Below are 22120 nucleotides of genomic sequence, written 5' to 3'. Positions count from 1 at the left end.
CATAAGATTATGGTGAAGTTAGTTAACAAAGAAAATAGCCAGAACCTAATCATCTCTAAAAACATCGCCAAAATCAAGTTTTCTGGACCAATAAAGATGAAGACTACAAAATGACCAAAGTTGAAGAATATGTCAAAAATTCAACAGTGCTGTGTATTTATATCCCAGCAACCACCCAAGATCTGTACCTCCATTATTTCACCTTGTACCCAAGAGAATCTTTCTCTTAAAATATATTACGTGGAATGTAAGTGTGCTATGAAGCACATTTTAAACCAAATGTTTAACTGATTTGTAAGCTACTGGATATATGGAATACAGAAAAAAATTATTCAACTATGATTTAGACTGCCAGAATTGTAGTTCCCAGATCTGCTTCATACTGGCTGAGTAACAATGGCAAGTTTTATAATTCCTCCAATGCTTTGAATTCCTCATCTGCAAAATGAGGATTTTAGCATAAATAATTCGGAATACCCCTTCCTGATTTAAAATTCTGATCCTCTAGTACCTGAAAAACAAACAAACAGAAAAGCATGTGTTCTTATCAGCGGAGCACCTAGGCTTGTGGATGCCTCCTGCACATCTTGTGGGTCCCAAATATGAGGCCACATCAATCAAATGAGGTGAAGAGTATTTCTGGAGGAAGGCGGGTAGAAGGGGGCTATTCATATGAGATCTGATTGGTAAATATGTATTGAAATCTGTGCCATGTTCTAAAAACTTTTTGGAAAACAAAGTATTTTTCTTGTTAAAAAAATAAAAACTAAAATCTTTAAGGTAGAAAATATACCCCAGTGGCTTTTCTGAAGGATGTTTGTGGAATTTTTTTAAAATTTTAGATGGGATTTTGAATGTATACTTTTCCCAAAAGTCTGTAGGACACTGTACGTTGGCTTCAATGATAGCTTGTCTGATGTTTCAGGCAAGAATGAGAAAAAGCTATATTGTTCCACCTCTCCAAATTTTGCCCAAGAGTTTTCTTTTTTAACGTTCAATTTCCCATGTTATGTCATCCCAAATCTGCATCATAAAAGGTAGCTTTCTTTTATATAGTTATTGCTAATCTATAGTAGATAGATTTGATATTGCCTCCCTTTGACACACAAAAACACATGCATAAGAGTCATAAAATTTGGGGCGCCTGGGTAGCTCAGTTGGTTAAGCGACTGCCTTCAGCTCAGGTCATGATTCTGGAGTTCCGGGATCCAGTCCCACATCAGGCTCCCTGCTCGGCAGGGAGTCTGCTTCTCCCTCTGACCCTCCTCCCTCTCATGCTCTCTGTATCTCATTCTCTCTGTCTCAAATAAATAAATAAAATCTTTAAAAAAAAAAAAAGAGTCATAAAATTTGCCACTAGGATAGACTTGACTAGCTCTTCCTCTTACAATCAGTTGTGAATCATTAATAAATGACTTAACTTCTCTGAGCCTTAGCTTACTCATTTTTAAAAGAAATAAGACTGGATTAGATGACTCAGTTATTTGAGTCTATTCTATGGAATCTAACATTCTAAGAATCTATTGTTCCTAAGTTTGTATTTTCTATCATTTGGGTTTTTTTGATTAATGATTTAATCTTATATTATACTTAAGTTCTTATCATTATAAAAATATACTTGCATGATTTGCACATGGAGTCTAAGTAAAATATTATAATCCAAGTTTATACATATTCCAGAAAGTAATAAGATAATGCTTATACAAACAGGATTTCATTTCTAAGATAACAAGTCAATAGTATTTATTGAGTGCTTGACATTAAGGTATTTATATATTTTTAATATCCAAAATACATTGTGACGTGGATACAGTTATTTTTTATTGTACAGGTGAGAAAACTGAGGCCTAGGTTACTTACCTAAGGGCACAAAGCCAATCACTGGTGGAGCCAGGATTCCAAGACCACCCCTCTGTCTCCATAGGCCATCCTTGTAATCAAGTCTGGATTATGCCTCCTGTATCTACCTATGACAGCCAACAACACCAAATGAATAAAATGACTTTCTAATCAAGGTCAAACAAAATCAATGCAAGGATACAGATTTTCAGCATGCAGGGGAAAGTTTTATACAGTTGGCCCTTGAACAACATAGGTTTGAACTGCACAGATCCACATATATGTGGATTTTTTTGATAAATATAGTAGAGTACTATAAATGAATCTTCTCTTATGATTTTCATAATAACATTTTTTTCTCTAGCTTACTTTATTGTAAGAATACAGTATGTAACACATATAGCATACAAATATGGGTTAATCGACTGTTTATATTAATCAGTAAGTCTTCTGGTTAACAGTTGGCTATTAGTAGCTAACTTTTGGGGAGTCTGAAGTTATATGCAGATTTTTGACTACATGGGGGTCAGTGACCCTCACACCCACACTGTTCAAGAGTCAATTGTAATTTTTAAAGCCTTCAATAAGCATTGTTTTTCATTTTTAAGAAAAGGAAGAAATAACCACAATTAAAGCAAGCTGAAATTAAAGCATTTGAAATTCGAATCATATGAGAAGAGTGGATTATGAAGCTTAGTTGTTTCTTTTTTTTTATTTCCTGCTTTCAAATTAATCTGGAAATATGTAACTAGGTTCAGTAGCCAATTTACTATCCATATAATCAAGAGAGGAGGAAAAGTGAGGAAATAAAGAGAAATAACTCATGAAATATTCTCTAAATAAAGTATATCATATCTTCTTTTTACCACTTGTAACTAGACAAAAGAAAGCTATATTTGAAATAAAGGGCTTTTTGGCTAATGTTCAAGATACATTAAAATAAAATGTCCCCAATTTAAAAAATCGTATGAAATTTGATTGCCTATAACAGCCTTTTTATGGGAAAAATAATAATACTCTGTAGCTTAGGAGCAATAGTGTGAAATATATCTGTAAACCATTAAGAAGCCTTTTGTTACAAAACTCCGAAATGCTGATGCAGTCCTGGAATCAGCAAATACATCATTTTATTGCAGATATTCAAGGCCCATAGCAATTCAACAGAAAATTAATTAGTATCACTTCACCATAAATCTCAACAGTATTAGCTAAAATGCCAATTTTGTAATCACTTCTCATTAAAGCCAAAAATACTAATTAAAATTGATTTTTCCCTGTGCTTTGGTAAACGGCTGCCAGTTAATGGCTTTCAGTTGTAATGCAGACTTTTACTTAAATTAATTTTGTATGTTGTCTCCTTCCTCTTTATAAAGATAACAAAGTGTGAAAGGATAGGGGATGTGGGTGCAGGAAAGGACCGTTCACATGCAGGAAGAACAGTCACACATAAAGAATTCTGAGGCTTCTGTTAATACTAGTATGGCCACTCTCCTTAATAAGCTGTTTTTGAATACATTATTTCATGAGCGAAAGTTATTAAATCCTTTAACAAATAGATGATTAGAATTTATTCTTACAAGTCATTTGAATGATTAAATAACATGTTTCTTGTTAAAGAATTTTTTGAGTAAAGTCATATCCTTATTTGTGTGACATGACCCATTTGTAAAACACAAGCCCATGAACTTGGCCCATATTCTGAGGATCATTCAGAACCAATCAAGATTAATTTAAGTCTCAACAAATATTAAATGGAAGGTGATAACTATATAAATGTCAAATTCCTTTCATTAGAGCTAACTAGAAAAACAACAAACCATAAATCTCAAAGGGTAATCCACAACAGCTTGAATTGTTCTTTCAACTTTTTAATTAATAAGAAATATTGATATGGTGCTAAAGTTGAGTTTTGGTGCTGTCAGGGTAAGACAGATGAGGCTGAGTTGGAGTTTTCTAGTAAGTAATAAGAGATAGTGAGTCACGTATAGTCAGGTTCTCTAAGGAGCCAAAAATTAGAACCAGAAGCCACATGGGCAAAATCAAATTCAGAGTTCTAGAGTTCCATGAATGCAGAATGAAAAGTTAGTTAATATTTCCGGATTTAGACCAAGCATATGAGAAAAGACACAACGGAGATCCCAAATAAGGCCAGGTTCAAGATTCTAAGGGCTAATAAGCACAGATAACAATCCATTTTAATTAGTATTTTTGGCTTTAATAAAAAAGATTACAAAATTAAGATTAAACCTTAAAATCTTAGATTAAATTCTAAGACTCCTGAGAGGTAGGAAGGGGCAGGGAGCAGAATCTACACATGGTGTCTAGATTCAGAGATCTGCATGGCACCTCTATCATTTTTATAAGACTCTCTGACCTTGAGACATTTACTCTTTACCCCCAACCTCACTCCAAACTATTACAACCCTATTCTATTCTGATACAAAATTAAAATTTCTTCTTAAGACCTAAGGAAGATAGCAATCTTAATAAACAAATCTACTCTAAGATTTAATAAATAGTAGTTGTAAATCTCTCAGGTTTATTTGCAGGGTGTTAACACAAAGGAATTATTTAGTACACCCTTGACATTAGGGCAGCATAAATCCTGACTATTACAAGTCTCCCAAATCAGGATTATCACTATAGCAAATAGCATTATTCCCAAAATGGGATAAAATATTTCAGTTTGGACCATGAGTTCATAAAAAGAAAGTCATTTTGGGTTTCCCATAGACTTGTCTAGGTTATTTCTTTACGATCCCTTTATCAGAGTAGATTTTGCTTACATAGCTAAGGTTATATTTTAGATACTGATTTCTTTTTAAAATGTTTTTTAAAGATTTTATTTATTTATTTGAGAGAGTGAAAGCGATCACAGAGGGAGAAGCAGACTCGCCGCTGAGCGGAGAGCCCGATGTGGGGCTCGATCCCGGGACCCTGAGATCATGACCTGTGCCAAAGGCAGACACTTACCTGACTGAGCCACCCCGGCGCCACTTTAGATACTGATTTCTAACCATCACTAACAAAATATTCAAAAGTTCTACATATCAAGAAGAGGCCATTTATAATTGATGTTTGCCACTAGATTATTTGTCAGACATCCCTAATATCAAAAATCACCCAAATCTTGTATCATTAGGTCATTTTACATTCACTTTAAAGATACAGAAAACTAGCCAGAAAATATTCAGTGGCCATTAAGTTGTTCTATGCAGCTCTACTCTGAAGTGCGTGTTTGGCAATTTTCCAAGTAGTGTTCCAATAGCATAAGGAAGTTAGTGACTATTGGCAGGTATTTTGCTAGTTACTTGAAGTGGTCATCAAACATAGAAAGAGATTCTGTTAAACTGGGTTTGAGTATTGTAGCATAAGAAACACTCATCCTTGATCCATAATGAGGAGAAAGAAGTCAATCAATAAAAACAGATCAGAAATGTCAGAGAATTAGTAGATAAGGACATTAGAGCATGCACATAACTATATTTCATATACTCAAGAAGGTAGAGGTAAGAGTCAGCATTTTAAGTAGATATGAAAGATTTTTTTAGAAGACCAAATTGAATTTCTGAGATAAAAAAATTCAATGTTTGAGATTAAAAAAAATTAAACTGAATGAAATTAATAGCAGATTCTTCCTCTGGAGAACATGGACTAATTTAAAATCTTAAAAGCATCCAGAAGGAAAAAAAATGCATTATATACAGAGAAACAAAGATAAGAATGATGGTAGATTTCTCACCAAAAGCAATGCAAGTGGAACAACATCTTTAAAACATAAAAAGAAGAACTCTGTCAATCTAGAATTCTGTAACAAGGAAAAGTACCTTCTAAAACAAAGTCCTTCAGGAGGAAGGAAAATGATACTAAATGAAAAAAAATGGGTCTACATATGAAAATAAAAAACACAGAAAACAGTAAACATGTGGACAAATATATAGGGTAATTTAAAGAAAAGCAATTTTTTTTTCAGCCCTCTGCTAGTGAGATCTCACTTTTTGTAATATTGCAAAGTCCAAACTTAAGGTTTTCCCCTCTCCATCTCAATATAGGGGTTGGGCAAAAAGAAGTTTGTCTTGAGATGACTGTTTCTCTCATCTGAAATACAGCAACTAGGTCTCCCTGAATTGCCTGAACAGTGAGCCAGCTGATATCATCATCCTCCCCTTCTCTAGCCAAAGAAACTATACCTAAATTTCAATTCCCATGTTACCAGTGGCTTTCTTCCCCCTGGAGACGGGACTTCAACTTCCTCTGGAGTCCCCAAAGTACCGAGCTATTAAGCTGTAAGGTTTCAGCAGGCTTCTAAATCCAGACTTCCTGGTGACCCAGCAGTGTGTCTGCATGCTCAGCAAGAGTGATGCTCTCAAAATTGCCCTAAAAGAAGGCAGAGTGACAGGAAAATGGAGACCCTCCATGTTAACACATATCTATTGTTTCTATTAGTTCACCTAGGCGCTGGTGTTACCTCCCGGGGATAAAGAGAACACAGGTACCACATGCCTCTACCCTTCTTACTGGTCCTTGATTGGTAGGCATCCTCTAGTAAAGTCACAGTAAACTGTGTGACATTGTGGAAGTCTTCCCAAGCAAACCCTGATACATGAAGAGTGGTGGTGACCACGATGGGTCTTAACTTGTACCATACCCACCACTTCTTTTATACCCAAGATGATTTACACCGATGACATAATCACCACTCATTTTAGGTCACCTGTGGCACAAAAAGGAGAGCTTCCTATGTGTTCTAACATCGATCTTTCAAAGTGTCAAGCTGGCAAAGTGTTCTTGACATATCTAAGAAATAAAGTCTAAAAAAGCATTTTATGCTATCCTAACATTATCATCATTATAAATTACAGGAATAATCTCTTAAGGATAGAATATCCTCAGCCTAACTGTACTGTACTTTCCTAGTGACAGGTTTAAAATGTGTGCATTCCCAGAAGGAAGCATTCCCAGAAGAAAGCCAATCACAGAAATAAAACAATGGGCAGGCTTGCTGAGTCATTGGATGAGCCAAAATAGGGGTTCTTAATTCAATTTCATAGACCTTATAGTTAGTGGAAATTTCTCTCTGATTCTGAAACTAGGTTGACTCTCAAACTTATTTTAAGGTGTTACGAGTTTTCTTCTTTGTTTCTGTGCTTTATAGACAATTTTGTGAGAATACAGGAGATAATATACAAATAGACCTTAAGCTATACACTATTTTATGTTTGTTTGGTTGCTTTAAGTAGGTTCCACACCAAGCATGGAGCCCAACACGGGGCTTGAACTCATGACCCTGAGATCAAGACCTGAGTTGAGATCAAGAATTGGTGGCTTACCAGTGATGGGTATTAAGGAGGGCATGTATTGCATGGAGCACTGGATGTCATACATAAACAATGAATCACGGAACACTACATCAAAAACTAATGATGTAATGTATGGTGACTAACATAACATAATTAAATAAAAGAAAAGAATTGGTGGCTTAACAATTGAGCCACCCAGGCACCCCATTATACGCTATTTTAAATGAGAGGTCTCTGAACTAACTTTGTATGTATGGGTCTTAATTCTCTTCTTTTATCTTGAGTTCTTCCCTAGGATATTCTCAAGGTCCCTCATGTAAATATATTCCTGATGGCTCTGTCTCACCAGTTGTTTATAATGGAGAGTTATGTTAGAAAACTTTAATAACTGCAAAATAAAAATGGATTAGCACTCCCATATTTCCCTGCTGGGAGTGAACAACTGTGTTTTAGTTTTTAGTTTTAATAATGCTCCAAGTCACAGGGATTTGGTCATGGTAGTCAGAGGTTATAAGGCTGCTATCTAGCGGCATCTTACCAAAAATGAATCTTCTCATTGATTTTTAAGTTAAAGTTGTGAAATTCTCTTATCACAGGATGCTACAGGAGGAATCAATTCTTGATATCACCTGAAGAAAACAAGAAAGTGATGGCAGAGAGTAACAGGTAGACAAGATGAGGTACACATGTGAAAAATGGTGTTTTTCAAATCATGAATATTAACCAGTCAGCAGACCATGAAGTCAATTAGTTGGTCATAATCAGAATTTTTAAAAATAAAATAGGATAGAATAGGAAGAATAAAGAAATCAACCTACTTTGCATATAGTAAGAGTATGATTGTGTTTGCAAGAGCTATGTGTACTGGATCAATCTAATATTTATTTCTTTTGGTGGGTGATTATTAAAAGCCAATTCCCTAAAATAGGATTCCAGGTTGGTTGTTTGGGGTTTTTTTTCTGCTTCTACCTTGAACACTGACATAGTTACAAAAATTGGATCATTTTACATATAGTTCTCTAATCTCTAAAAAAATATTTCCTAAAAGACAATTTACATCAACCTAATTTACTATTTTCAGTGGCTGTATATTACTTCCTAGAATGAGTATACCATAATTTAACTGTTCACTTATTTGAGTAGTTTGATTTTTTTCCAGTTTTGTTATTAACAGTCCTGTCAAAAAAAATCCTGAAATATACATGCCCTTAACTACTGTGATTTTATTTCTGTAGACTAGATCCCCATAAGTGGGAGTGGTCTTAATAGGGTTTACAAACTGACTTCTGAAGTCATTCTATAACATCTTTATATCTTGTTTTAGACTTGTTTTACTTTTGGCTTTAAGTTTATGAATCTTTGCTGAAATTATTTATTACCTTTTCTTCAGAATCTGGGTGTATGGGTGTGCCAGTCTTCATTCTTGACTACAAACAAAAGAAACCAGTTTGGATAGCAAATGAACAAATACCCAATTGAAAAGTACATCAGTCACTAACACAATTGAGAGAAAACTGGAATATGAGACTCAGAACAAGGGAAGAATGCATCCAAGTCTCACCATGGGTACAGTTTTATGAGAAGTCATCTGATGCCACAGTAACCACCAGAGTTGGATATTCAACACCGAAGCCTTAAAACTCTTTAACTATGAGTCTATGTCCCTCCCTAAAGATTTCAAAGCCAAAACAGAGAAGCCACTTGGATGAGCCTAGGACCCAAGCCACATCACTAGCTTCTAGGGATCAGTTAAGAGGATTCTGTGTCCCATTCAGTTCTCCATAAAGTAAGCAGCTAGTGCCTCCTAACCATTGTCTCATGCCTTTCAAAGGTTTTAGAGTTCACAACTTTCATTACCCAGGATCCATTTATAAACTCCTTTTCATATTTATCATTCCAAAACAAAAATTTTAATGACACAATACAACTTTTCCTGACAAGTCACAAAAGGGTTCCCCTCCTCCTAAAGACTCAACTTACTTCATCTTGATTATAATTACCCTCCCTATGTTTTTTTACTATTTTAACTGGATGTTTTACAACCAGTGAGCTAAACTGTAAATTTCACTACAGGTAACTACAGGTTAACTTCCTATAAATTAGAATAGGAAATGGGGCATCTGGGTGGCTTAGTCAGTAAAGCACCCACTCTTGATTTTTGGCTCAGGTCATGATATCAGGGTCCTGGGACTGAGCCCCGTGTGGGGCTCCCCACTAGTGGGGAGTCTGCTTGAGATTCTCTCCCTCTGCCCCTCCCCTGCTCACGTGCGTGTTCACATGCTTTCTCTAATAAATAAAGGTTTTTTTTAATTAGAATAGGAACCTCCACAGTTCCTCAAAAAATTAAAAATAGAGCTACCCTATGACCCAACAATTGCACTACTAGGTATTTACCCCAAACACAGATGTAGTGAAAAGAAGGGCCATCTGCACCCCAATGTTCATAGCAGCAATGTCCACAATAGCCAAACTGTGGAAAGAGCTGAGATGCCCTTCAACAGACAAATGGATAAAGAAGATGTGGTTCATATATACAATGGAATATTACTTGGCCATAGGAAAGGATGAATACCCACTATTTGCAACAATATGGATGGACCTGGAGGAGATTATGCTAAGTGAAATAAGTCAAGCAGAGAAAGTCAATTATCATATGGTTTCACTTATTTGTGGAACATAAGGAATAGTATGGAGGACATTAGGAGAAGGAAGGGAAAAATGAAGGGGGGGAATCAGAGGGGGAGACAAACCATGAAAGACTCCGGACTCCAAGAAACAAACTGAGGGTTTTAGAGGGGAGGGAGGTGGGGGGATGTGTTAGCCCAGTGATGGGTATTAAGGAGAGCACGTATTGCATGGAGCACTGGGTGTTATATGCAAACAGTGAATCATGGAACACTACATCAAAAACTAATGATGTAATGTATGGTGACTAATATAACATAATTAAATAAAATTTAAAAAAACAGAATAGGAAAAGAACATAACCAAAAAAAAAAAAAATGGAAAACTAATTCAACTGACTAAAAATATTCACAACACAGTGAAGAAGAAACTATAGGCACAGACTTCAGTCTTCAGTTCTGAAACTGGTGAGAGATGTGGTTGTAACCAGGGTTTATGATTTCTTTCCTCCACTAGGCACTATATATTCCTTTGCCTTAAAATAGTACCTCTGCTAATCAAGATTCTTCACTTACTGAGATATCTCAAACTTTGATTACTAAAGGTTGAGAACATTTATTTATCATCTCTGCTGCGGTAAATACTCCCAGCGTCAGAACCTTATGGAACAATTATTTCTCCACCAAGTTACATTAAGTTGCAAGTCCACTATGGGTTGGCTCCAGGCTGCACATCTGCCCTGTGGCTCTTCAATTCTTGGACCCAGGCTGAAGGAGTGATGCATTCACTCTTCTCTCTCCTCAGCCCACCAAAGCTTCCCTCCCCAGTCTCCAGTTAGACGTTCACCCTTGTCTCTCAAATGAAATGGTTCTGATTAAGCAGGGACAGGGCTAGGCTCAGGTGAGTGAGGTCCTTACATTGGATATAAAATTTAAGGGACAGCAAAAATTAATTAATCAAGATAAATAATTTTCACACGGGTATTTTAAAAATCTAAATTAATGCAAAAAGTCACATGAACCTATCAAATGTTTAAATAAAGACAGGCTCAAAAAAAAGGGGGGGGCTCAATATTGATGTTTCCTTTTGCCTCAGACTCTGATATGACTCAGCACAGTACTGTTACCAATTCTGTCCATATTTAAACTGTTGATATTGTGTTGATTTTGGATTTTTTTTTGCATTAATTTGTATTTTTTTAACATCACATTAAGATATCATTTAATTGCATTAAAATACTGAGATTTTTGGCACCAATGCAAGTACCTCACTTGCCTTACCCTAGTCCTGGCTCTGTTATTAAGATCACCAGTGACATGTATATTGTTAAAACCACTGACTCAATTCTCAGGTCTCATTTCGTTTGTCCTGTGAGCAGCATTTGACATCGATGGCCACCATCTTCCTTAAACACATTCTACACATAGCTTCCAGGACATGACTCTTACAGATCTTCCCCCAGCTCCTTGTGTACTCCTTCTCAGAGTCCTTTGCTGGTTCCTCCACATAGAGCATTCTCTTCATATTGGAGGGCCCAGATTTCTATTCTCAGAGCTCTTCTCTTCATTTTCTTCACTCACTCCCTAAGTTATCTAATTGAGTTCCATGGCTTTAAAAACAACAACTTTTAATTTAAAAATTCAGTTTACATATGGTCTTAGTCCATTTGGACTGCTATAACAAACTGCCATAGACTTGGTGGTTGATAAACAATAGACATTTATTTCTAACAGTATGAAGGCTGGGAAGTCCAAGATCAGGGTGCCAGCATGGTGGGGTTCTGGTGAAAGCCCTCAACCAGATTGCAGATTGCTGATTTTTTGCTCTGTCCTCACAGGGCTGAAGGGGCTAAGTAAGGAGCCCTGTGGGGTCTCTTTTATAAGAGCACTAATCTTATCCATGAGGGTGTCTACCCTCATCACCTAAGCACCTCCCTGAGGCCCCATCTTCTAAACCTATCATGTTAGAGGTTAGGATTTCAAATTCACACATCCAACTGCCTTGTGGTCTCTTGTTCCCCAGTCTGCTCTCTCTGAGATTCATTCCCTGCCTTCCCCGGTTTCCTTACATTCTGACTTCCAGACCATTTCAGCCAGTGGAAAGCACTGGCAGAAGCTTGGAGGGCAGGAGTAAAATAAAAGCCAGATTATCTCTACCGCCTCACTCTGTTTCCTATGGGATCTCAAGCTGCAAGTGCTTCTCCTTTGCCTCTTCTCCAGCTGCATCGCCCCCCCCAATCCATTGGGATATCCCATCTTGGCTCTATATCTGTGATGGCTCCAATTTTTAACTCTTGACATTCTAACTTATTTTGTGGTTCCTCTAGCGCAAAGAGTGGTAGCCATTTTCTGCTGTGGCTAACTTCAGATCGAAAACTTTGATTCTTCTCTTTCTCTTATACCAGAAATTCAATCCATTAACAAAATTATCTAGCTCTACTTTAAAAACACATCCAGAGTGTAATTAGTTCTCACTCTCTCCCACTACTACCAACCTGTTTCAAGACACCATCAGGTCTCTTTTTAATCACCTCAATGTTAGTCTTCTAACTATATCCTCTTTTCTACCTAGTGTATTAATTACACGTTAACCTCAATGATCTTTTAAAAATATAATTTAGATTACATCACACACTTCTGCACAAAATCATCCATCCATTTCTCAATTCACTCAAGGATGGACTACAGTGACCTTTATGATCTGCTGCCTCTGTCCCTACCCCCACCTCACTCACTGTGCCTCTGCTATACTGACTTACAGTCTTTGCATTTCTTCTTCCCTATGTTTGGAAACTTCTTCTCCCAAATATTTTCACGTTGTGCTCCCTCTCTTCCATCAAGTCTCTATTGGTATAGTTCAACCTAACCCCCCATACTAAGTTACAATGTCCCATCCTCTGACTTCCCCTATTTTCCTCAACTGTATTTTATTTTTCTGCATAGTATTCATCAGGATTTGTTATGTGATGTACTTACATGCTTATGTGTTTAATATCAGTCTCTCCCCTCTATGATGCTAACTCATGAGGAACTGGTTCTTTTTTTCACTGCTATATTTTTAGCACCTAGAAAGGTGAATGACACAAAATAAGCACTCAAGAGCCACTTCTGAATAAATGAATGAGTGAATGACATGAACATGTCATATCACCACATTTAAGATACATGCTTTCTAGTTCCTATCAGTACAATGTAATCAATATAGTGAAACCACATGCTGATGGAATCTTGGGTCAAATTTTGGAGTTGCAATAATACCTTTTTAAAGTCCTCGTATCTTCTGCTCAGTGGAATAAAAAAGAAGAAGAAAAAATCATTTTTCAGATAAATAATTGCATACCAGGTGTTAGGGCATGTTGATGGGCTCCAGCAAGAAAATCACATTTGAGGCAGCAGCTGTAATTGAAGTAACCACCTGTCATCTTCTAGAACTCATCTGTCTTCAGCGCCAGCCATATTGGAAAGAAAAATGAGGACGGGGTAGGAATCAACAGCCCACATCTTTCAAATATTTGATTGTGGCACTAATCTCTGCTTTTCTTCAGTGAGGCAGTATTGCTTGGGTCAAGACACTATGCATCAGCTGACTCTCCATAAGCCCCTATTCTGGTTGGTAGTTTACAGTAGCACTGTGAATCTCCAGAAATTAGTGTCTACTCACAGACGGTGTCACCTAATCATAAAAATGGCACAGCTGTGATGACAAGTAAAAACAGGACAATTCAGAGAATCCTAGAAGGAAGATTCACAGTGTGTGTTTGGTTTTCCTCATAGGTAGTTTAAACTCTCTTCATTCATAGATACTGGGTTGTCAGATTGATTCAGCTGATAATCAGGGACAGGGCTGTACATTATCTATTAATGTAATTCATCAGGACTCAGCTCAAATCAAGCCGGGTATTAGTGGACTGCCAATTATTTTAAACCGCCCCCCCCCACCTTATACAGGAGGCAGGTAAGCCATTCTGATACTACACTAACTCTGTTGCCCATTTTGTCTGTGGCAGTAAAGGGCTGCTCGCTCACCTCTACTTCCCCAGGATCTAACCATTCCTACGGCAATCAAGGAAATAGTTTCACCTCCAGCATCTCACAGTGTGCCCAACCTACAGAGAACCTCTAAAGCCCCTTTCCAAGGTATTGACATTACTCTCACAAATTTATTTTTCAAGGTCTTGGCAAATAAAGTATATCTTGAGTACCACTAGGTTATATTAAATAAATTCACTCCATCATTTCAGTCCCCTGATGTCTTTGAACTTCTCCATTATTCCCAAGGAATTTATGGCACCTTTCTTTCATCAAATATGGGCCACCATTTAGTATAGGCTTCAATCAGCTGACCAAGCAAACAATTAAAACCATTCTCAGAGTAGAAATGAGGGAAGTTGTCTTAGTAAGGAATCTCCCATAGGTTAAGGACTTATGGCATCTTCAAGCCAAAAGAGAACAACTTTTTCAGAAAGGGGAGAAGAGGTTTGCACTAGTTGGCATGAAATGTATACAACAATTGGCACTTTAAGCTTTCCAAGTGCTTCAAAACCTCCTAGATATTGCCATCCTAATACTCAGTTTCCAGACTTTCATGTAAGAGATATGGTGGACCAGAAATCCAACTGATATGTTAATTTAGTAACTATTTGGTTCTTGACTAACTCAGCCCTATGGCTGCAAAAAATTAGCAGATCTTGGCAAGGTCATATAACATCCATTCCTTGAGCTAAGAATCTAGGCACTTAAACCTGTCATTCTCCTTCTCTGATCTGTTCAGTACTGTTGAAAGAAGTCACCTCACCTCATAATTCTGGACTTCTTCATACCTCTCATATTCATTTAAGGCAACAGACATTAGATTCCCCAAAGTTGTGACTTCAAAAGGTATTTTATTATAATTGACCACAGCTAAAAATTTAAGTAACTGTTTCACTACTGCATACAATGAATTTCCATACTCCTTTTCCAGAGTCTTAAGATGTTTACTGCCTTCAGCCCCTACTGTATAAGATTCTACCTGTTTTCATCCTAGTAACAATTTCTGTATTCTTGGTTGTAAGTAATAGAAACCTACCGTGGGTATTTAAACAGAAAGGGATTTTCTGCAAAGTACTATATTAGTTATATATTAGTGTACACCAGATTATCCAAGAATTAGCAACTGAAAACAACATAAGGTGCCATTATGAAGAATAACAGGAGAGGTAGCAAATTTACTTGAAGTGTCCAAAAAATTCCCTACACACAGATGACATTTAAGTAAAGACCGGATATCTTCCTTTTTTTTTTTTTTAAATTGATATGGAATAGAGGAACTGAAATGACTTTGGGGGGGTCACAGAAAGGTACAGAAATGAAAATCAAGCAAAGAAAGAACAAGTGATTAATGTTAAAAGGCATCACACTTTACCTAGGTCTTTGCTTCCTACTGCTCATTTCAGGATGAAAATTCTCATTACCTAAGTTTACCAAACTTTAAGGAAGTTCACATGTGATTCTTCTGTGTAACTTACTAAGCAATATTAAAATCACTAACAATAATAATTTGTACTCTGCTTTCTTTCAATGATTCCCAAATCTATAATTAGAATTATTTAGGTTTGTGCCAATTTAATTTATTAAAGCCAGTTTAATAATTGCTATAAGAAAACTGATGAAAAGCTATGTTATTTCTGGAAAGGAATTTTTAAAGATATTACTTGCTTTGTTCTTGAGTTTCCTTCATTGAAACAGGAAAAAAAAATGGCAAATTTTGTGAGACATGATTTTAAACCTCATGCACTTCAAAAACTGTAATTCTGAAATCTGCCCAAAAAAGTAATGATTGTGTTTAACCTTTTGATGATAAAATTTCTTGCAGACTCCTTGAAGTTAGCAAATTGTCTTCCACAACACCTCGCAAATGGTCAGCACTCAATAAACGCTTATTTAAAGGATCAAATGGATTCCATTTATATGAAACATCCTTTGATTCCTTTCAATCAGTCTCACACAAAGGAAGAAACAATTTTGGTGTGTGAAAAAAGCAAAGGAGTGCATTTTATGAATGTTAATGCATACAGTAGAGGGAAAGTCACATTTGTTATAACCCTGCCATAAAGTGGAGCTGTAATCTCACCGTGCATCTGTTCCATCTGCCATCAATTAGTTTGATGAAAACAGGCTAACAGTGCAGGAGTGATTAGCAGGAAAGATTAAACTCACTTCAGTTTTAATTACAAATCTTTGTCCTTAAAGTTTTATTGGCTTGAAAGCACCCCTACTCTTCCCTGTTTCTCCTCCACAGTTGATGTATATTTTATTATTTCACTTTGAAATTATTAATGCACTTTATTTGGTACTTATTTCTAATTACAGACTTTATCCACAAATGCTACTGATATGCCCATATGCCAGAATAAGCATAACTAAGACTATTCAAATTTTACCAAAGTACAAATGATCTTTAATGGCAAATGTGGCATCTGTTATATGTGGAGAACTCTGAGGGTTAGGTATTTGTCTCTCCACTAACTTGTTTCATTCATTGCAGATTCACTCATTTAGTCTTTCACTAAATATTAATTTGGCTCCTATTAGGTTCCAGGCACTGACAATAGGTGCTTAGGATACATAAGTGAACAAAAACCCCCAAATCCCTAACTTCACAGAACCTATATCATAGTGACTGGAAATAAACCAATTGTTGTGGGCTGAATTGGGTCCCTCAAAATTCGTATGTTGAAGTTCTAATCTCCAGTACCTCAGAATGTAACCATATTCAGAGATAAGGTATTTAAAAGGGCAATTAAATTAAAATGAGGTCTTCAGGGTGAGTCCTAACCAATGTGACTGATCTCCTTATAAGAAGAGGATATTTAGACGCAGACAAGCACACACAGAGAGAGGACTATGTGTAGACAACGGAGAAGACCACCATCTACAAATATGGAGAGAGGCCTCAGAATGGAATGAACCCTATCAACATCTGATCTCAGATTTCTGGCCTCCGGAACTGTGAGAAAATAAATTTCTTTTGAGACACCCAGTCTGTGGTATTTTGTTATGGCAGCCCTAGCAAACTAATATGCCAACAAACAAACAAGCAAAGAAACATAAAGAAGTAAATTATATATTTTAGAAAGTTCACATGCTATAAAAAAATAGATCAATAAAAGGGAACTGTGAAGTAGGGTGACATTCATTTCTATCTCTGAGAAAATCATTATAAAGTGTGAATACTCACCAATTTTTATAAAAATAAAAAAAAAAGACCACAGCCAGAAGGGTTCTTGATGAGGAGAAAGGAATGTTTTTACAAGACTCTACCAATTATTTTTCTTCTATAATTCTTCCCTTATTAATAGCCATATAGCAAAATATGATCATTTATGGATATGTTTTACAGCATTAAAATTTTCTAATGTGTTTAATATGTCAAGGGTAAGCTAGCCAAGCAACCAGTACTGAACCAGGTTGCCTGATATTTTTAACATATTGTTTGATAACATTTTTTTAAAAGACACATAAATGTCTAGTTTTAAATCTTATATTTTTTATTGTGCTTTGAGTCTAAAACTCAGTACTTTTGAACTTGATATAGCAGAAATTATAGACCAAACAGCTACTTTAAAAACTCAGCAAAGTTTTTTCCTACAACTCTAAAACTACAAGGAAACATTTTCTTATGAGTAGAGACTTTTTAGCTCTGAAAAGTATTACCTTGCTTTGCAGACTTAGTCAAGCAAGCGTAAGTCACAAGATACATTCACTGTTCTGAGGTTAGACCAGACATTAGTTAAGTAATACAAATGCATATGTTTCAGCCTTGTAAGTATTCTATTTAATAATGTAGAATTCTTGGGGTCAGTGAGTGATGGGCAGTCCAAAAGGTATGGCTCTAAAGAAAGTATACAGCTCCATCATCCTCTATGGGTTAGCCAAATAAAGTCTCATGACATTACAGCTCTGCTTGGAGTTTTCCAGGAGCATGATTTCCAATAAAATAGGACTTCCAAAGATTGGCAAAATGCTTCATGATATCATCAGAGAATGAGGTAAGGAGTGATTCAGTGATTTCGGCCACCACTCACTCCCCTTCTCCCCCACCATGCAGAGATGCAGCCTGCCAATTCCAGAAAAGAGCCACCCATAGACATGCCATTGTCAGAATTGCCTCTTTTCACTTAGGCATGGAAACAAAGGAGCATTAGCCCCACCCCTCGCCCCAGGATATCTTTGAATCCGTTCACAAATCAAGCAGAAATTTCATTATACTCAATTTTTATGTTTTCTTATTGGTATAGTTCTGAATAAACCAGTTAAGAAACTTTATTTCTCTGAACATCTAAGTCTTAGAGAATTCATCAAGACAGGAGTTGTGCCTGGCCTTACTTTTTCTCTCTCGTTAATTATGACTACAGTTCTATCTATCAGAATATAAAATTCAGACTCAAAGAAAGAAAAGGATACCAGTTGTGCCTAGACAAACAAATGAGGCCATGTCTTTACTGGCATGGTGAGAAGGTTTTCCAAAATACATTCTAAGCATTTAGGTTTTGAATCTCTCCATTGGCTACTAAGTTAATTCAGGGGTGGGGGGGAGGGGAATAAGGAGATGGTTTTAGGTGGAAATGCAGCAAAAATATTCATATCAGACTCCCTGGGCAACAATTTTAGCACAATGAACAAATACATAGTAAAGATTATAGGGCAGCCAGTTATTCTCACAGAGGGGGGAAAAAAAACTGTTTCCCGCCTTCTCTTTTACCATAGCTAATCACTAGTTTTTCATGCTTTCAACAGCAGATATTCTGTGCCTTTTCAACTCCTTTCCAAGGCATGTTTATATTACACAGCAATTCTTTCCAGGAAAGCCATTTGTATACTGGTTTATTGATCCTCACAGTCTCTGTGAAAAAGAGAAATGGAATGTAAAAATATTTACATTTTGTGGATCACAAATATTAAGGTCATATAAGGGGTAAAGGTAATACCTGCTTCAAACCCTAGATCCTTATACTCCTCTACTAATATAATTAGTGGAGGGGAGACAACCCGCTAGAGCATTTCTGCCAAAGATGATCCAAACGACAAGGTCAAAAGTGTCAGATACTGTACCTGCCTGGGACAGCTGCCTCTTTAGGGACAAGAGTGGAACCAGATGCACAGCCAAGAACTCCACACATTTTGACACTTGGTTGCTCTTCAGTCCTGACTGGGTTCATGGCTCCATACACTAGCATCTTTTTGTCACCCAAGCTCAGCGCTGTCCTAGACCCACGCTTTTCCCACCCCTGCCTCCTACCATCTAGGCAGGGTGGCTTCCATCTTGTATGACTACCAGCTGGAACTGGCTCCCGTAAATAACATCCCTCTCAATCTGGCACATATCACCACTAACTGGCCACCCAGTTGTTCACAGCAGCTTAGCCTCCACACCACCTCCCCCTGAGAGCCGCTCCAGCTGGGGAATCTCTCTGTAGTGAGCCAGTTCCCACCCCCTTATCCTCAGCTGGTCCCAGCCAGTTGTTGCAGCTAAGCAACCAGGCTCACCTATATCCTGACATAGGCCAAACCCAAGAATACTAGTGGAGTGGGTAGGTTATCTCTCCTTTAAGTGTTCCTAGCCTCTCCCAGGCTAGCCCCAGCCCATTCTTGCTCTGAACTGGGGGCAGATAACTGCTGTTAAAACTTCACTTAGGCATTTAGGCAAACGCCATTAGCACCTTAACATGGGCCTTCTTCCTTCCTTCCCCAAGCCTGCCTTCCCAAGCTTATCTCTACGGAAGAGTGGAGAAGGCACTGGACTTGAAATAAAGAGATTAGGTTCAATGGGAAGATGAGTAATTAATCTCTAAGAAGAGCCTTTGTTGCTGGCAACACCAAACAAGATCATGCTTATCAGAGAGCTTAGAACAGTACACAATACCTAAGAGTTTCTTGGTACAAATTAACTGAACTCAACTGAATTTAGAAAAGCATTTCTAGGCAAAAAGAATAAAGCAATAAGAGCAAAATGGTAGGAGAGGGAGGGGGTTTGTTCTTAAAAGAGCCAACTACTCTGGCTATTCAAAATTAACTAGAAATTTGTGGCTTGCAAATGGAAAAATTAGACTCTTCTGATGCCCATTTTTCTCCCAAAAACTTTCCATTTGATTAACTTCAAGGTGTCCAAATAAAGAAGTATTCTTTAAGGGGAACTGTGGAAGGCCAAAAAATGACACTCCCCACCCCTAATAAGATATCCATATCAAGTCCCTGGAGCTTGCAGATGTTACTTTATTTGTTTAAAGGTCCTCTTTTGCAGATGTAATCAAGAATCAAGACGAAATCATCTTGGATTATCCAGGGCTGCCCTAAATCCAATGACAGCCCTGCCAATACCGTAATTCCAGACTTCTAGCCTCTGTGACCGTGAGAGAATAAATGTCTGCAGTTTAGACCACCAAACTATTGGTTATTACAGCAGCCCCCTGAGAAGAATACAGTGACCTTGACAGAAACTCCTGTATTAGTCAGTTCAGGCCACCATCTCAGTTCAAGCCACTATAACAAAAAACCACAGATGGTGGCCTGAACAACAGACATAGCAAGTTGAAGATCAAGGGACCGGCAGATTTGGTTCCTGGTGACATCCCTCTCCTGGCCTGCAGACAACTGCCTTGTCACTGTGTCTTCACAGCTTCATGAGCTCCCTCAGCTCTATTGCTCTTTTCTCCTGCTTTAAGAACAGGTAAGTCCCCCACAGGGGCTCCTCCCTCAATCTGTGGCCCCATATGAAAAGACATATGGAGCAGAGCCACAGCTGCTCCATATATGTAACTTGTTTATAAGCTGGTAGGATTCAGGTATTGTTTTTTTACTATAGCAAAACTGATTAATGTATCAGGGCAACTATCAAGAAACAAAGATAAAAATTGAAGCCAGATTTTTTATTTTTTGTGATATTAATTTGACACTCCCTGTTTTTATAGCATACAATATTACTTTCAATTAACTTCCATGGATGCCTGCATTTCAGTCTGATTTGAGCATAGGCTAAGAATACACTGCTTCCAATAATAATAAGCAGCATTTTTGACTGCCTACTATGTGACAAATATGGTTCTAGGAACTTGTACAAAGATCATATCATTTCTTCCTTACACAGCTCTACAATGAATCATTTTTAACTCCATTGTCTACATAAGGGAATTGATAGTTAAAATGGTTAAGTAGCCTCCTAGGTCACACAACTAACAAGTGATAGAATTAACACTGGACAGGCAGGTTATAAGCAAGGCCTGAAGGAAACTAAAAGGGTGCAACAGACTGGCCAAGCAGGGTATCTAACCCATACACTGACCCTTCTGAGTATTTGCCATAGCTACAATCCCCTTTAAACCAACTATAAACGTTTCCTACACTTGGGTCTCCTTGCTATATTCCACATGACTCTGCTCCCCAACCACTGAGAACTGGATAAAATATGAGCTCCTAACCCCAAATTAGCCACCTTGACCACACTTTTTTGAACCAGGATCTGTGCCTGATTTGAGGATGGTAATCTAAATAGTCCACAAGGTGACCTGGGTTGAGAGGTCTGTTCAATAGGATTATCCTGAGCTGGATGTTGACTCACTGAGCTCTTCTCATTTTCTCTCGGAGAGTTGGAATGTGAGATGTTTTAAGGGAAACACAGGCAGAATGATGAAGAGAGGCATGAGAGATTGAAGACTGGGGAGGTTGTTGGTCAAATTCCCATTTGTGAAATAAAAGGCCAAAATTCCACCACTTGCATTTTTTTCTTTTCTCCTCACATGGGGAACATATAAGATGCCAAAGGTTATGCATTTTCATTAAGAAAGCCTCCCAGAAATTATACACATTTCAAGATATAAAACTCACATTCACATAATGCTTTCAAAGTTCACAAACTATGCCTCCTCCCAGTTTATTGTTGCTGTCAGAAAATAGAAAAAGCTACACATTTAATCAGATCTCAGTAATCTGTTATCATTATTACTGAATGTTACCAGTTACCACGGCAAATGCTCAGCATTGTTGCCATAGGAGAAGTAATATAAAAAATAAGAGTATCTCCCTTCTTTGAGGTAGTAACCAACTAGCTGGGCAAATCCCTTTGTATCCATCCCCAAAAGCCAATGAAATGGAGATTCAGTTCCAGTAAGTTGTCTCACCAGTTTTACCATAAAGAAGCAGAAGATTAGTATCCCTAATACGTATCACTTAGTAGTTTAGGGGTACAGAATGGATAAAACAGAAGAACACTCCTTCAACCTCTCTCCATAACTTAGTATCTTAAAAATTCCACCAAAGTAGGCAGAAATCATCCCTAATTTTGGCAAGGCTCTAAACTGGAACTTTGAAGTCCTGAGACTG

The 22120-nt window shown here is 37.3% G+C and overlaps 1 long non-coding RNA gene across 1 annotated transcript in view; it reads right to left on the bottom strand.

Moving 5' to 3' along the window:
* Positions 1-22120, bottom strand: part of LOC118018770 — a 266689-nt gene that overhangs the window by 159006 nt on the left and 85563 nt on the right. Inside the window, exons 4-5 of the long non-coding RNA XR_004681475.1 lie at positions 12740-12828; positions 1861-1967 (exon numbers count right to left, since the gene is read on the bottom strand). This is a non-coding gene — a long non-coding RNA (uncharacterized LOC118018770). The remainder of the gene's footprint in view (positions 1-1860; positions 1968-12739; positions 12829-22120) is intronic.

This window comes from Mirounga leonina, unplaced genomic scaffold (assembly GCF_011800145.1).
Source record: "Mirounga leonina isolate KUSES-001 unplaced genomic scaffold, KU_Mleo_1.0 Mir_172, whole genome shotgun sequence".
Taxonomy (NCBI): Eukaryota; Metazoa; Chordata; class Mammalia; order Carnivora; family Phocidae; genus Mirounga; species Mirounga leonina.
This window is presented reverse-complemented; position numbering and strand designations above follow the sequence as displayed.